The 17,129-nt window shown below is 36.2% G+C and overlaps 1 pseudogene across 1 annotated transcript; it reads left to right on the top strand.

Annotated features, from left to right (window-relative positions):
- Window positions 1-483: 483 nt before the first annotated feature.
- On the top strand, window positions 484-17,129 carry LOC143598852 (phosphopantothenoylcysteine decarboxylase HAL3-like; annotated as a pseudogene). Its single transcript, XR_013147196.1, has 6 exons — window positions 484-560; window positions 5,241-5,572; window positions 6,527-6,784; window positions 8,982-9,015; window positions 15,281-15,588; window positions 16,588-17,129. The product of XR_013147196.1 is annotated as a phosphopantothenoylcysteine decarboxylase HAL3-like (transcript).

Genomic DNA, 17,129 nt, shown 5'->3' with positions numbered 1-17,129 from the left:
TGGGCTTAAGTAAAGTTTATTTGGGTTTGGGGTTGGTCTTATGGAGTTTTATTTCTTAGCCTTTCTTTCTTTATCTTTACGTTTATTTCATAAACGATTTCTGATCTTCGGCTTTAAACAAACTTTACATTTATAAAAATTCAAGCCTGGCCTGGACTCAAATAATATGGATGGGCCGGACTCTAATAACTTGGCTGGGCCGAACTCAATACATATATATATATATTTTCTTAATTTTTTTTCAAAAAAAAGACACTACCGAACGAAATACGTGATGGGGCCGTGGCCCGGTTCGGCCTGAATAAAGATCCGCCAGTGATCTCCAGGTGGTCATTTAAACTTAACTGAACCGGTGACCCAGCTGGTTTACACACCTAGTCGTAGATGCTGTGATTTTCGTTAATGAAAACCCAAGGGTAGATTTTGTGTTATTGTAAAACTAAAAGCCCCAAAATAAAAAGTTACACACTCACTCGATTTCATTTTAATTCAGCTCACCGGCGACGGCGAAGAATATTGACGGCCGGAAGCAAATAGTGAACGGAAGTTGTTGATTCCAGGTATCGGTTTACACTTCAACACTTGGATTTGTGTAATTTTGTTTAGGTTATTAATTAATGACTGTTGATGCTGAATTTAATTATATATATAATTATTATCAGGAGTGTCGTATAATGACTACTCTTGAGATCATCCTTACTTGATATCGAGTCATATGTGCCTGCCACTTTATGGTAATCGTTTTGATTTTAATGAGAAAGACTTAACTTTAGCTTATTAGTTGTTTGTTAAACCCGAGCATAGGGATTTGATTTATGATTTAGCTGGTGTAGTGATACCAAGCCACATATCTGTTTAATTTGAACTGCATCGGGTTTTCTAGGATGTTTTGCTACAACTCATTGAGGGTTCACATTGTCGATGATACCTAGGCGACCTTCCTTGAATCTAAAAGGAATTGAATTTTGGATCTCATGTTTTATGAAAGTTGAAATTTATCGACTGTTTCTTTTCAGAAGATGTCGTACAGGGGAACTGAAAGTCACAATATGTATGCGACATTGGAGATTCCTACAAATCCAAGACACAAGATTTTCATCTCAATGATCAAGGGGCTGCGAGAATGCCCACTCGCTTACGCTATCTCTGCCAATCCACCCATCTATTCCTCTTGGGTAAACGAATTCTGGGAAAACTCAAAAACCGCCGTTGATCAAGAGGGTAATCCTATAATCACCTCAAAGGTTGCTGGAAAGGATGTCAGTATTACCGAAGAGGATATAAGAAGAGTGTTGCAGATTAAAGACAGTCCTGCTTCTTTGGCCTACAAGTTTAGGAAAGAGATACTGGGTCCCCGGGTTACAAACATGGGATATGAAACACAACTCGCAACATTTGATAAGAAATTCATGCCACCGTATTGGAAGTACCTTTTCCACATTATCGCTCAAGGCTTGTCTAATTTGAAAGGTGGTTTTGACAGTCTAAGACTTGATTGGGTTGGTATCATGGTATCATTGGTTGACATGGTGGATTACAATTTTTCACGTTTCTTTTTCAACATCATGCATACGCATGCATTGTCTATCGACAACAAATGGGCATTATATCCAAGATTTGTTCAGCTGTTGCTTGATGATAAGCTGCCCGATGTTGCCAAGCCCGTTCAAGAACCTAGTGATGATAAAGACGTGCCCAAAGAACCACACCATGCAGGGTTAATCAAAAGGTCTGTGTTTAACTCACTACTAAATCCTGTTGGCAGAAGTTACAGGTATCAAAACAAGGTGCCATGGATGAAACTTGGGAGATTTGCTGAAACTGAACCTCCAAGTGACAAAGATGAACCCGCAAATGTTTTTGAACCGGTAGCTCCTGAATCTGATGCTACTGAGTCTGAAGTAGAAGTTCCTTTGCTTGAAAGTTTTAAGATGAAAACAAGTGCTACCTCTAGATTGGCAGTTGACGAACCAATGCAACAATTGAAGAGAATAAGAAAAGTTGGGAGTCAACATGGTCTCCCTAAAATAAAGTATAACACCAGGACACAGAAAGTAACTCAATCCACTCAAACGACCGATGCATCAACTGTTTCTCCCACCGATACCTCTTTATGCGCCACGTCTCCTACTAAACCTCAGCCACCTCCTGCCTCCTCAAAATCTATGAAGCAACATGTTGTTGAGAATGGGAAGAAACGCAAGAGGGATATCCCTACCGACACCACTAGCAAACAGTTTCCCACCCAGCCTACCTTATCCACAAAATCTCCTCTTCCACCGCCTCCCAAACAAGTCAAACCTGCTTCACCACCTAAACAAGCCATACCACCTCCGTTACCTACATTAGAATCCTCTAGCCTACACATCATCCCCACCACTCAACTTGTTCTATACCCTAATCCACTATCTGTTAGCATGCCTGTAAGATCCCCTGTCACTACCGATCCTTTGTTGAGAAGAATTGTTGCATTGGAAGAGGCTAACAGAAAGAGAATTGATAGAGATGCAAAGTTGGTTGAATTCATCAAGACTCTTAAACAAAGAGTTGCAGAACTTGAGGCTGATGCAAAAACACAACGACAAAAGGTTGCAGAACTTGAAGCTGAAGTGAAAATTTTACAACAGCAAACAGCTGATCAGCAAATGAAAGCCATAAGTCTTGATAAGAAATCCATTAAGCAACATTCAGTTATTGAGACTCAACAAATGACTATCAGCAATCAACAGTTGACCATTGACATTCAGAAGACTGTTATTCATGATTTGAAGACAAATATTGAAAAACTTGAAAAAGCTAAAGAAATTCAATACAAACTGATCGAAGATCTGAAAGAAAATCTCAAGACTATGAATGAATTCTACGGTAAAATAACTGATGATCAAGATAAGGAGTTGAAATCCTTAAAAACAAAGCTACGTGTTATTTTCAAAGGTTTGGAAAGGGATGTTGAGGATGATATGCCATCAAAGAAGGTTAGTAGTTTTGGTGGGGATAAAGGTGCAGGTCATAGTCGTAAAGATAATCCTGACATTGGTACTGTTGGTAAAGAAGTTGAGAAAGAAAAAGGTGTTACTGAAGAGGAGAAGGTTGTTGAAGAAGAGGAAGAGGATGAGGAAACTGATGACGACAGTAATGATGGAGATGATAATACTGGTGGAGGCGTAGGGAACCAAGGTGGCAATACTGAATCTGAAAATCCAAATGGCAATGGTAATCATTACTTTAGCATTGAAGATCGGATGACTCAGGAGCAACTTCGTGAAGATGAGCTGAAACAAAAGTATATTGATGATCAATTTAAGGACCTTTTTGATGATTGATCCGATACAAGTTGTGAGATCCACTCGAGAACCTACATCTGGTTTGCATCTAAGTTTAACCGTCACAGCTGCAAGACCGGGATGTTAAGAAGCTGTTTTGTAAAAGGATGTACAAAAAAAGAGGGGCTTTTAGTCTTTTAGTTTGAACGTTGGTTGTCATGGAGATGTTGTATGATTAAGTATAAAATCCGTATATATTAAGCATGATACGCCCTTTTCTAGTAGTGAGGTGAGGGAGGGGAGTAAAGTGTTGTTTAATGTTGCTTATGTTGCTAGGTCTGGAACTTTAATTATGTAGATACTATTTGCTAGGCCTGCAAACAAACCGAACCAGTCTCCCTCCTTTTTGATTCAATTTTCAGCTCACTGGCCGGAAGCAAATAGTGAGCGGAACTTCTTGATTCGAGGTATCGGTTTTCATTTCAGCTTAGTATAACACTTCGATTTGTATAATTTTGTTTAGGTTGTTAATTGTTACATCGGATCTAGAATTAAGAGCTAAATATGTTTAGTTATATAATTACTCGTCAAGTTCAAAGCTTTTCTTCAAATTACTTTACCTGAGGTTTAGGATTATAATCTGGAGTACAATTGTCAAATCTAGGGTTTAAGTTTCACTTTTCAATCATATTTATAGGCGGTAATTGTTGACCCGACTCGAACCTGACACGAAAAAAGACAGGTTTTGGGTTGACTAACACGACCCGTTTTAAAAAGTGGATCGGGCTCGGGTTGACTAACACAACCCGTTTAATAAACGGGTCGGGTTCAGGTTGACACGTATAAAAACGGGTTGACTCGTTAACCCGTTTAACTATTTAAAAAACTTTTATAATTATATTTTTATTTGTGTTTTTCCCATTTTCCATTTTTCTTAAGATACACTTGTTATTTCCAATTCATTTTCAAGATGTTTAATAATTTTAAAAAAAATATTAATCACTCAATTACTCTACCGACTCTAAATTATATCAATTTATTTATTTATTTTTTTAAAGACTGGTTAAACGGGTCGAGTTCGGGTCAACCCGTATTCATGTGTGTGCGGGTTAGGGTTGAAGTTTTTGACACGAATAATAATATGGGTCGGGTTCGGGTTGCACATTTCAACTTGTCAACCCGCAACCTGTTAACCCAACACGATTGACGCCCCTAGTCATATTTAGCCTAGAAATCAGAGTTCACTTTTTTAGCCTCGTCATTATAAACCAATATCAAGAACAATTAGCCGGCACTTTTTGCACTGAAGCCCATGAAAAGTACAGTGTGCCTCACTTTCTGATCACTGAGAGAGTGACACATATGCACCCGTAGACTAATTTAACCTACCAGTCCACTTCATTAGCCCACACCAAAGTTTTCAATAGCGAATAGTGGTCAATAGCGACAACCCTACCTATACACTATGTATCCACAGCGATGAAATAGTGGGCGCCATTTGATGTTTACTCGATAAGGTATTAGAAAAAAAAATTATAAAAGGGGGTTTCATTCACAAAATTGAGTTTTTACGGTGGAGCAGGCTGAGTTTGGTGCTGTTTAATTGATTTTAATCCCTAAAAATTCGGTTTTGATATTTCCAAAAAAAAATTAATTATCGCTATATCACATTATTGAGGCGCTATACATCAGATTGCGGGAATGCACCACTTCGCTATGAAGCACGCTATAGCGAGCGCTGTTCTTGCTATTAACAACTATGGCCCACGCTGCCATGTAGGTCAGTAGGCAAAATTAGCCTACTAAATAACACGCTGCTTAACCTACGGTTTTGGAAAAGCGTGGGCTAAATATCTAAATTAGCCTACGCATTTTTTCAATAAATGGTCTAATTTGTTCAATCAGAGTTGAAAAACTCAGGACTCAGCACATAAATTTGAACTGTTTATAATCCATTTTAGTTACTCTTTGTTTTAGTTTATCTATTTTGACTTAATGGAGGCAATGCAAGTGAGTGATTCTCCTAGAAAACCTAGAATTCTGCTTGCTGCAAGCGGAAGTGTGGCTGCCATAAAATTTGGGAACCTGTGCAAGTGTTTTACAGATTGGCCGGATGTCAAAGCGGTTGCAACACAGGCGGCTCTACATTTTATTGATAGAGCAACATTACCAAATGATGTGATTCTTTATACTGATGAACATGAATGTCAACTTGGTCAAACATTGGAGATACTGTTCTTCACATCGAGCTTCGCCAATAGGCTGATATTATGGTTATTGCACCGTTGTCAGCAAATACACTCGGCAAGGTAATATATTGTTGGAGTTGCAACTTTTACCCTTTTTTCTAAAGGTAGCATGTTCGTGTTCGTTCATTTAAGGTTAAGTGAACGGACAATCGAACACAGACATTTAAACGAACGGGATTTTCTTGTGCGTGTTCGTGCTTGTTTATGTTTGGTCGTTAACAGTATAAACAAATGGTCCATGAGCGTAAACAAGCATGCCTGAACATAGATGAACGATTATAACTAAGCTAAAGCTATTTAAAGTAATACATTATGGAACATAAACGAACGAACTTAAGCAAACGTAAACTAACGAACATAAACGACTTAAATGAACGAACGTAAGTGAACGCTCACGGACATAAATGAAATGAACGAGACATGTATTCCTGCTCATTCATTGAAGTAGATAAACATTTTTTTTTGTTCATGTTTGTTCGTTTACTGAAAGTAACGAACTTTTTGCTGAAAGGTTTACGAACTGTTCACTGAACGTTTGGTTCGTACACAGGCCTAGGCAGGTTGGGTAACAGGTTGTTTTTGTTACGGGTTGGATTGAACAGTAAATTCGTTTATGTTAGTTCATTTACGTTTGTTTAAGTTCGTTCGTTTACGTTCGTTAATATATTCAACATATTCATTTAATTTGGCTCATTACAACTAAGTCTAGTTTTAATAACTTTTAGGCCCAAAACAATGTTCTTCACATTACTTTTAACTGGTTTTAGCACATATATGTTTGTTCCGTTGAAGTTAATCGAACAAACATGAATATGCTCCGTTTAGGCTCATTCACTTCGTTTACAAGCCTAATTAAAATGGGTCGACTTGGGCTGACCTGTAAGCACGTTTATATATTTTATTGATATTAATTATTAAAAGTTTTTATGCATTTAAACACATTTTCGGGTTTTTACTCATTTGGCCCCATTTAACAACATGATCTAAATAAGCCCGTTTGAAATGGTGAACCAGATTGCAGGTGGACTATGTGACAACTTGTTGACAAGTATAATTCGAGCATGGGATTATGAAAAACCGATATTTGTGGCCCCTGCTATGAACACGTATATGTGGACCAATCCTCTTACTGAAAGGCATCTTATGACCGTTGATGAACTTGGAATTACTCTTATACCCCCAGTGGCGAAAAGGCTTGCTTATGGGACTGGTGCAATGGCTGAGCCTTCACTTATTCACTCTACTGTAAGGTATTTCATGGAGCCTTCACTTGTGAAGTAGTGAATTATGTGAGTTGGAAGTTGATATGGAACAAATAAATTGTGAATTTTCTTTCCTTATTAATATTACCTAAGATAAAAACTAAAATGAATTATTTTATATGTTAAATTAAAGTTTCTCCACATAGCAAATGAGAAACAAATTATTATAATACTGTGTGCAATAAAGTTTCATCCATTTCAGGAAGATGATATGTGCTTGTTTCTTGGAGTACTTGAAACGGAAAACAATAAAATTGGTGTACAATGTGATCTAGAATTCCATAAACATTAAACACATATACAATTGATAAATTTGAAATTTTAGATTGTGTCCATCTATATTTTTTATAAGATGAAATGTCTAGCTTGAGTCCAACTAGATCTGATAAATTTGAACTTTATTGTAAAATTATCATCAATCAAGGGTTGATAATAACTTGTGCGGATTCATTGTTGAGGCGGAGGACGTAGGCACCCCTCAAATATTTTAAGCTCGAAGATCAAGTGCCCATCCATAATCTTTTTAATGCCTCGAACCCAACTTTTTGAGCCCAAGTTTATTTTTGTTTTGGAAAATAACAATTAAGTTATTCAATGAAGTGTTGAAAAAGAAGCACTTGCAAGTGTTATGAATGAAACTGTTTGGGTGTTGCAAGAAACCAAAAAACCAATTTGAAACCGAAAAATCCTAAACATCCAAATCGGAAGGAACGACACTGAAACAAAAACCGACGGTTTGGTTTTATGTTTTTGTAAAAACTGAACTTACAAATATACGTAGTTTATTATGTAATTTTTTTGACCACCCCATTTTGGTTTGACCCAACTCATTTTGGTTTGACGCGTTTTTAGTTAGACTTGGCCCGTTCTTGGTTGAATTTTTGGCACCCACCGACAAAAACTGCCACCAAATAATAATGACTCGTGACTTGGTTTATATACTATGCAAGCTTGCTACCCAAGTTAGAAAACTAGACTCAAAATCTTTACTCTTTAAACAAGGAATTCAAATACAAGTAAATTAATATTTATTGACCCAATTCAAATTTCAAGCTATCCTCATCTTCATACTTCCTGTTGCCTTTGTCATAATATACACCTGTTGGTCCACTTACATCACATTGCCAGATAAAATGGTGCCTAGTTTCAATATGCTTGCTTCTACTATGGAACACTAGATTCTTCATGATTGTTATAACTGACCTTACCTTTCGTGCTTCCATCCTGATCCGGTAATCTCACAAAGTCACCCATGCTACCAGATATTTGTTGTGTTGTTGTTGGGGCTGCCTTGCACTAAAATTCACAAGATATGCAACTTCTTTCAACCCTCCACAAATTATATTGATTTTATGTGAAGGTGATAAAGTTCCCAACCATCACTTGCGGCTACATAGATAAGCTAGAGAATTATTTCCAAACAAGCTGCGGGTGCAAAAACTTCATCAAACTGACCCCATATATTTGCTAAAAACTTAATTTGTGTAGGTGTATGTGTATGTATGAGAAGTGTACGTATGAGATGTGTATGTATATGCATATGTATATGTATGTATGTAAGACGATTATGTTTATTTGTTCTAATATGGCAGGTGGTTGTGTGGACTAACCCTTAAACTTCGTCTGTGGGCCATGGCCTTTGATGTCTTTATAAACTTCGAATCCACAACACTGTTGACGTTTTTCCGGGCTTTAAAACGGTAAGTGTTTTAACTTTGCCTAATATATGGTCTTGTTTGATTACACTAACAGCTTAATCTTTTGTTGTAGCCAAATTTGTGAGTGTAAGCTGAACCTTAGAAAGTTCAGCATCATTGCTTTGATGAGATAGCACGCGCTTCACAAATTTGGAAAACAAAGACCGTGTATGAGGGACACGAACACATTTCAAATAGCGCGTGTTCTTTGCCTTGAGCTTGCTCGTGAGGTTGAGCAAGAGCTCTAATCCGCTGGTGGAGTTTGTATGCTATCCTGTATCATCAAGGTGCAACTTTACTATAGCAAACATGTCGGTTTGACCCATAAAATGTTTTCTCCAATATTTTTATTTTTACACATTTATTAGCATGTCGAATATGAGTTGGTGGGACTTATGGGATAAAGGAAAGGTTTGCCCTTATTCCTTACTCTTACCAAAATATTTCTTGAATCGGCTCATAAGCGTACGTTATTTGCAGATTATATTGAGATTAATGATGCAACAAGAGCAATGGGGAAAGAATTTGGAACTTCTAATGATATGTGGACCAGTCTTGAATATATACTGAACAAGATAAGATGATGATACAATGGGCTTTGGATGAAGAAGAAGAAGAAGAAGAAGAAACCTCAACTGGTAACCAAGATTGGGTGGTTAAATTGGGGATTGATATTTTCTATGCTGCATTTAGAAAATATTCTCTAATGACCAGATGACAACTAAGAAATCTGACTGGCAGAAAAAGATTACCATGGCGGATTATTGCAGATAGATGGTGTGGGAAAATATGGATGTCTATTCAAGTTTGTCCTTTGTTAGAAAATAAATGTAATGCTAGAAATGTTGTTCATAATTTTTCAAAGTCGAATCGACTCGTTTATGAAATAATTTATACATAAAACTGTTTTGTATATATCTTATTGTTGTATTTGTATATATAAAATATTATTTCTTAATTAGTTAAACTATAAATTTATATATAATAATAGTTATTAATATGTTTGTCATATAAAATAAATATATTATATATATAACATATTTATTAATCAGGATCACAAACCTAGTCAAACTCAACATGTAACGCTTGAACTTTGTATAAATATCAAATGATCTCCTGTTTACGTTCAAGTTCGTTTAAACTTAGCTCATTTCAAACTTAACTGAACCTTTCTTGAATAATTCACGAGTTACTCAACTCATCTACAATCTTATTATATTTTAACAATGATTCGTGTACACACATAATCATAGATAGGGATGAGCATATGGTACTGGGTACCAGTACAGAACTGGTACTTAAACAAGCATTTCGGCACCGGCACCGGTAAATTATTCAAATTAATTTAACTCTTCAAATTCTTTAAATTAGAGTTTTTCTCTCTCGAATATCCAACCGCCCAGTTAATTCTTTACCGCGCTTTATTTTGTTTGCTTAGGAAAATTTAGGATCGAAGCCGTCCAATGCCAGTTTGATACGATATTGTGATTTTCATTAAACTTTGTAACAAATTACCCAAAGTAACTAAATTTACAGGGAATCCTTTAATTCGAGACCTACATTGAACAGTGATGGGTTCAAACCATTATTTACAGGCGATGGCAATGGGTCGGGCTTGTGTCGGGTTTAGGTATTCCCAAACCCACACCCGGTTATAAAAGTCCATCCCAAACCTGTCCTAAAACTGTCATGTTTTAATCGGGTAATTACCCGTCGGGTTTCGGGTTTTCCCATTGAGTTTCGGGTTTCCTATCGGGTTTTGACAAAATACTCGTCAGGTATACTCGGCTCAAAACCTGTCGGGTTTCTACCGGGGTTTTGACAAAATATAATTAATCGATTACAAAGATGGTTACCATAAAGGTAAAATATCTCAAATAATTGACATAAACAAGTTTCGACAAATAATATATTTGGAATATAGTATATGTATAATATAATAAGCTATATCAAGTACATCGGGTATATAATCGGGTAAATGGGTCTATGTTATCGGGTAATCGGGTTGGGTAATCGGGTATATTAGAAATCCCAAACCCGCGAAAGATTTCAAAACTATTCCCAAACCCTAACGGGTCGGGTATTACCCGTCCCATTTATGTCAGATTTCTGGTTTTCCTATCAGGTTCGGGTTTCATTGCCATCCTTAACTACAGCTTGCCATTTCGTTCTCTAAGTGGTGAAAGATCCATATTAGATGGGCCGCTAATCATAAACGAAATTGTCGTGTGGTGGAAAAAGAAGAAAAACAGGACATGTTATTGAAAGTTGACTTTGGAAAGTCTTATGATTAGGACTGTTCAAAGGATAAGACCCTACCCTTTTACCTAATATCCTACCCGGGCCCTTTACCCTTTTAGAAAGAAATATGGACCTGAGAGCCTGCCCTCTAAACAATAAAAGGGTCGGGTATAAATAAAGGTTTCAAGGGTCCAACCCTTTACCCTTTAAAGCAGTAATCACAGCTCATTTTCGGCATTTACTAATTGCATATCTCATATTGACTTTAATATATGAATCCTAGAACAATTATATTTTTATTTAATAACACAGTAAACTCTAACTTTGAAAGTTTATCAACCATTTGAACCGATGCAAATAATATTCGCATTCACAAATTAATATAGGGGAGTATAGAATGAAAACTCATTTGAGTTGTGAAAACCCTATGTAACATCTTTTTTGTTTTTTTGCACACGTAATATATGTTGTAACATTTAATACGAAACATCAAAAAATCAAAAAAAAAATTGTTTTGCTATTTTTTAACATTTTTTTGCTAATTTTTATATATGTTTTCAGGAGAGAGAGAAAAAATTATTTTTATATTTACATTTTTTATTCACTATAATTGTGAACCACAAGATTTAAACCTTAATTAAAAACATGTGGTTGAGAATGGGTTTCTAGAGTTTTCACAACTCAAATGGGTTTTTATTTTAACCTAACCCTATATATATATATGGTAAGGTTAAAATGAAAACCCACTTGAGTTGTGAAAACCCGCGAAAACCCTATGTAACATCGTTTTTTTTTTGTTACATGTAATATATATTGTAACATTTAATACAAAACATCGAAACATCGGAAAAAAAATGTTTTGCTATTTTTTAACATTTTTTTTACTAATTTTTATATATGTTTTCAAGAGAGAGAAAAAGTTATATTTATATTTACATTTTTTATTCACTTTAATTGTGAACCACAAGATTTAAACATTAATTAAGAACATGTGGTTGAGAATGAGTTTCTAGAGTTTTCACAACTCAAGTGGGTTTTCATTTTATACTTAGCCCATATATATATGTGTGTGTTTCCAATCAGTAGTATGGCCTTTTATTTTTATTTTTCTTAATAGTTGAGAAATTTATGATGAATCATATATAAAATACAAACCTCTTCTACATTTCAGATTAATCGCGAATCTGATGTATATCTATCTAGAAACTAGTAAACGGGTCAAGAGTTTGAAAAAGGGTCGGACCCTTGAAACCCTTTTACCCTTTAAGATGAAATTTAAATAACCTTTACCCGACCCATATTATATATTCGGGTCTAATTAAGGGTTTTACGAGTCGAGTAAAAGGGTTTCAAGGGTATGACCCTTATCTTGCTCACCCCTATTTATGATCACTTAAGTTGGAAATTTTAGTGTGTTTGAGAGCATTCTCTGCTCGTTCCCTACCCTATATCCATATATATCATATAATTACACTAAAAACACTGTATTTTCTCTCTCCTGTTTAATTAAATAATATATTTTATACATTTATCATCATATTTTCTCTCTCTTTCACTCATAACTACTTTATGAAAATATTAAAAAATTATACAGTATCTACAATGAAACCCCAAATTTAATTTTCTCATATAAATTTTCTCTCTTTTAAAAATTCCCTCACATATTTGTAGGGAACTGACAAAATAGGATATCCAATGTTGTGGAGAAAATGGATTAATTTTAAGGGTAAAGGGTGGTCTCCTCGGCTCAGTCGTCCATTTTGGTAAACGGGTCACCTACGTTTGAGTTTAAATATTCCAAAGGCATCAGACAAGGGGATCTGATCTTTCCATAACTTGTTATTATGGCAATGGAAGCTTTATATCGATGTTGTTTAAAAACGGGTGTAATAATGGAGTTTTTCAAGGCTTCCAAAGACCTAAGGAAGGTCCACTCTTATCTCATCTTTTGTTCACTAATGATGTGCTTATTGTGGGAGAGTGGTCGGTTGATAATGTTAAAGCGATAGGCAGATTGTTGAGGGTTTTTAAACTTCTTTCAGGACTTCATATAAATTTGAGTAAATCCATTTTGTTTGGGTGAAAGTTAATTATCAAGAGGTTAAGGATATGACCGGATATCATTCATTGCAAGGCCGGGGAATTACCGTTTGTGTATCTCGAAAAAAAAGTGGGAGCAAATACGAACAAAATTAATAATTGGCAGCAGGTTGTGGAAGTGTTTGACAAAAGACTTGCATTGTGGAAAGCTCATACGCTCTCAATGGGTGGTCGTTTAACGTTGATCAAGCCGGTGTTAGAATGTCTCCCAAGTTACAATTTCTCTTTATACCAAGCCCCGGTCAAGGTGATAGAAACTTTAGAAGCTAAACGAAGCAGGTTTCTTTGGGGAGGAATTGAGATAAATCAAAAACATGTCGGGTTGCTTGGATTAGAGTTACTTTGGCTAAAGAAGATGGGGGGTTGGGCTTGTGTTCTTCAAAAGACTCAAACCTAGCCCTTTTATCTAAATGGTGGTGGCGTTTTAAGGTGGAAGAGGGTAGTTTGTGGAGAAAAGTTATAACGGATTATGGCCAGTTATGCCTTATAATAAACGCTTGAAGGGCACTTGGGAAAAAATTGTCAAGAGAGCAGGTGGGAAACGGGTGTGTTATTCGTTTTTGGTTGGACGAGTGGTTGATAAGAGACAGTTTGAAAAACCGGTTCTTCGTTAGAATCAAGCAAGTCGTGTGGAATGGAAGACCGACGTGATGTTAATGGAGGGATTTACACAATGAATTGGAAGTGGAAAAGGCAACCTGATTGTCATAGAGCTGTAACCGAGTTGATGGGATTGCTTGAACTATTGTATTATTTCAAATTTAAAGATGGTGTAGACAATTGGGTATGGGAGATTGTTCTCTATTGCGTCTGTGAATAAAAGGATATATGAAACCGATCCTGTTTGCTGAGAAGTGTTCTAGAATGGAACAATTGGGTACCGTTAAAGGCAAATGTGGTCGTGTGACGAGCCATTCAAAATAAGCTTCCCACCTGTGATAATTTGATACAAAGAAAATTCTTTTAAGCCCGGAGATATGTAGTAATTGCTTGGCGACAGGAGCGTCGGGGAATTATTTGTGTTTGTCATGTTACGTTGCAACTCTGGTGTGGGGACAGAATAAGAAGTTGGTGTAATTTGCAGTTGTTCGATGGTAATGAGATACACGATATTTTGGAGGCGATTAAACAGGTCCCGGAGGTAGGTCACAAAAGAAAATCAGTGCATTCCATTGTTATGATGACCTTTGGTGTTTATGGAAAGCCCGAAACGATGTTATTTTAGAAAATTAAACACTCAAGATTGATAAAGCGGTTTGATAGATAAATGTGTGGAGCTTCTTATGGATTAAAAGTAAGGCTACTAGTTTGAATAAAGAATGGAATAGGTGGAAATGGTTGACTATCTAATTAAACTTTGTTGTGTGTTGTGTTGCCACCCCTTTTCTATCTTCTTGCTAGGAAGGGTTCGGGCTTGGTTTGAATAGAAAGTTGTTCAAAAATAAAGGTATATTGGGTTTATTAATCCTAACTATCGTCTTTTGGTCACTACCGGTCCCAACTAACGAATTGGCTGCTAACGGTCCTAACTTTTAACGTATTTGTTCTTAACGGTCTGTGACTAACAGAATCCTGACGTCGTTAGTTTCAGGTTTCCGGAAAAACGTTTTTGGCATGAAAACTAAAATTTTTTTCCCGAAAACTCAACATTTTCATCCCGAACATCTTGGTAACTTTGTATCGGACCTTTAGGAACCTTTTTCTAGTAAAAGTCCCAATTATTAAGGTAGCCGAAAACCCTAGAACCATCGTCGGAATCGGTTGATGGTGCTCAAGTGGTGGTAGTTGGTTGGCGGTGAGTCAATTGGTGGTTGTTGCGGCGTTCAGGTGTTGTTTTCCTGCAAAAAAATTGACTTTTCCGGCCCAAAAACGTTTTTCCGGCGACCTGAAACTAACATCGTTAGGATTCTGTTAGTCGCGGACCATTGGTAACAAATACGTTAAAAGTTGGGACCGTTAGTAGCCAATTCATTAGTTGGAGCCGGCAGCGATCAAAAGGCAATAGTTGGGATTAATATACCAAAAGTAAATAAATAAAGTTTGCAATCCAAGGGTAAGGGTAGATGTTGTGATTTGGTGAAACTAAAAGCCCCAAAAAGAAAGGAAAAAGTCAAAGATTGTTTTCATTTTAATTCACTTTCTTCCTTCGTATTGATTCAATTTTCAGCTCACCGGCGACGGCGAATATTGGCGGCCGGAAACAAATAGTGAACAGAACTTATTCATTCCAGGTATCGGTTTTCATTTTGTCAAATCTAGGGTTTAAGCTTCAATTTTCGGTCGTATTTAGCCTACCAAATAGCATGCCACTAACCGTAGGCTAAATAATATAGATTTCAGAAACCTAACTTAAATATTCTTATTATTTCTTGTCAGATTTGTTCAATTAGACATAAATTTGAACTGTTTATAATCCAATTTACTTATTCTTTGTTTTAGTTTATCAATCTGTTTTGACTTAATGGAAGCAATGCAAGTGGGTGATGCTCCCAGGAAACCTAGAATTCTGCTTGCTGCAAGCGGAAGTGTGGCTGCCATAAAATTTGGGAACCTCTGCAAGTGTTTTACAGATTGGGCGGAAGTCAAAGCGGTTGCAACACAAGCGGCTCTACATTTTATTGATAGACCCACTTTACCAAAAGATGTGGTTCTTTATACAGATGAACATGAATGGTCGACTTGGTCAAAGATTGGAGATACTGTGCTTCACATTGAGCTTCGTCAGTGGGCCGATATTATGGTTATTGCACCGTTGTCAGCAAATACACTCGGCAAGGTAATATGTAGTTGCAAGTTTTACCCTTTTTTTCTGAAGGTTCCATGTTAGTCGAACAGACGATCGAACACAAACAAGTAAACTAACGGGGTTTTCTTGTACTCGTTAAGAAAATGAACATGTGTGTTTGTATATGTTTGGTCGTTTATTACAGACAAACGATCCACAAACGTAAACAAACGAGCATAAGTAAACATAGATCGTTACTGAGCTAAAATCATTTAAAAGTAATGTTAATAACAATGTGTTAGGCTTAAAAGGTTATTAAAACTAGACTAAGTTATAATGGGCCAATGTTTAGAAAAGGATATATTAACAAACGCATGAAAACAAACATAAACTAACGAACATTTAGTGAACAGTTTGGCGGGAAGTTCATTTATTTAATAAACGGAAGAATGGAAACAAACGTAAAAGAACGTTCAGTGAATAGTTTGGCGGGAACTTCGTTCATGTTCATTTGTTTAATAAAGGAACGGACATGACACAAGCCTCATTCGTTCATATATGTTTGTTTAGTTTACATTTGTTTAAGTTCATTTATTTATGTCCTTTAACTTATTCATTATAAATTTTTTGGCCCGTTACACTTAGTCTAGTTTTAATAACTTTTTAGGCCCAAAACATTGCTTTTAACGTTATGTTCATTCATCTATGTTCGTCAGGTTACGTTCATTTTTATATTTTAACAACCAAACACGAACATGTTCATTTTTTTAACGTAGAACACGAACTAGAAATCTTGTTTGTTCGTGTTGGGTCGTTTTTCGGTTAAAGTTTAACAAACATGCTCTGTTCATGTTCGTTTGGTTCGTTGACAAGCCTAGTCAAAATGGGTCGACTTAGGCTTACCTATAAACACATTTATATTCTTTATATATGTTATTAGTTTGTAGAAGTTTTATACTTTTATGCATTTGAATACATTTTCGGATTTTAGCTCGTTTGTGCCCATTTAACAACATGATCTGAATCAACCCATTTGAAATGGTGAACCAGATTGCAGGTGGACTATGTGACAACTTGTTGACAAGTATAATTCGAGCATGGGATTATGAAAAACCGATATTTGTGGCCCCCGCTATGAACACGTATATGTGGACCAATCCTTTTACCGAAAGGCATCTTATGACCGTTGATGAACTTGGAATTACTCTTATACCCCCAGTGGCGAAAAGGCTTGCTTGTGGGGACTATGGGACTGGTGCAATGGCTGAGCCTTCACTTATTCACTCTACTGTAAGACTCTTCATGGAGTCCCGACAAAATGCAAGTGGCAGTGGAATACAATGAGTTTGGTGTCGGTTTCTGTATGTTGAAATGAGTTTAATGGCTTTATTCTAATCCTTGTTTAAGGATCTAGGTTATGTTCTTTAAAGATTTGAAAATATGGATGTTCAAACTTCAAAGTATTTGTAGAGTAAGCCTCAAAACATGTGATTGATAATGGATAGTTTTAAAATTATCAGTTTGGTTTGAATCAAAATAGACTCGGGCTGAAACATATTTGTTAAAAAAAAGTTATCAAAATGGTTCACCTA

Source organism: Bidens hawaiensis, unplaced genomic scaffold, assembly GCF_021521415.1.
Source record: "Bidens hawaiensis isolate Kalapana, Puna unplaced genomic scaffold, B.hawaiensis_p1.1 tig00050938_1, whole genome shotgun sequence".
Classification (NCBI taxonomy): domain Eukaryota; kingdom Viridiplantae; phylum Streptophyta; class Magnoliopsida; order Asterales; family Asteraceae; genus Bidens; species Bidens hawaiensis.
This window is presented reverse-complemented; position numbering and strand designations above follow the sequence as displayed.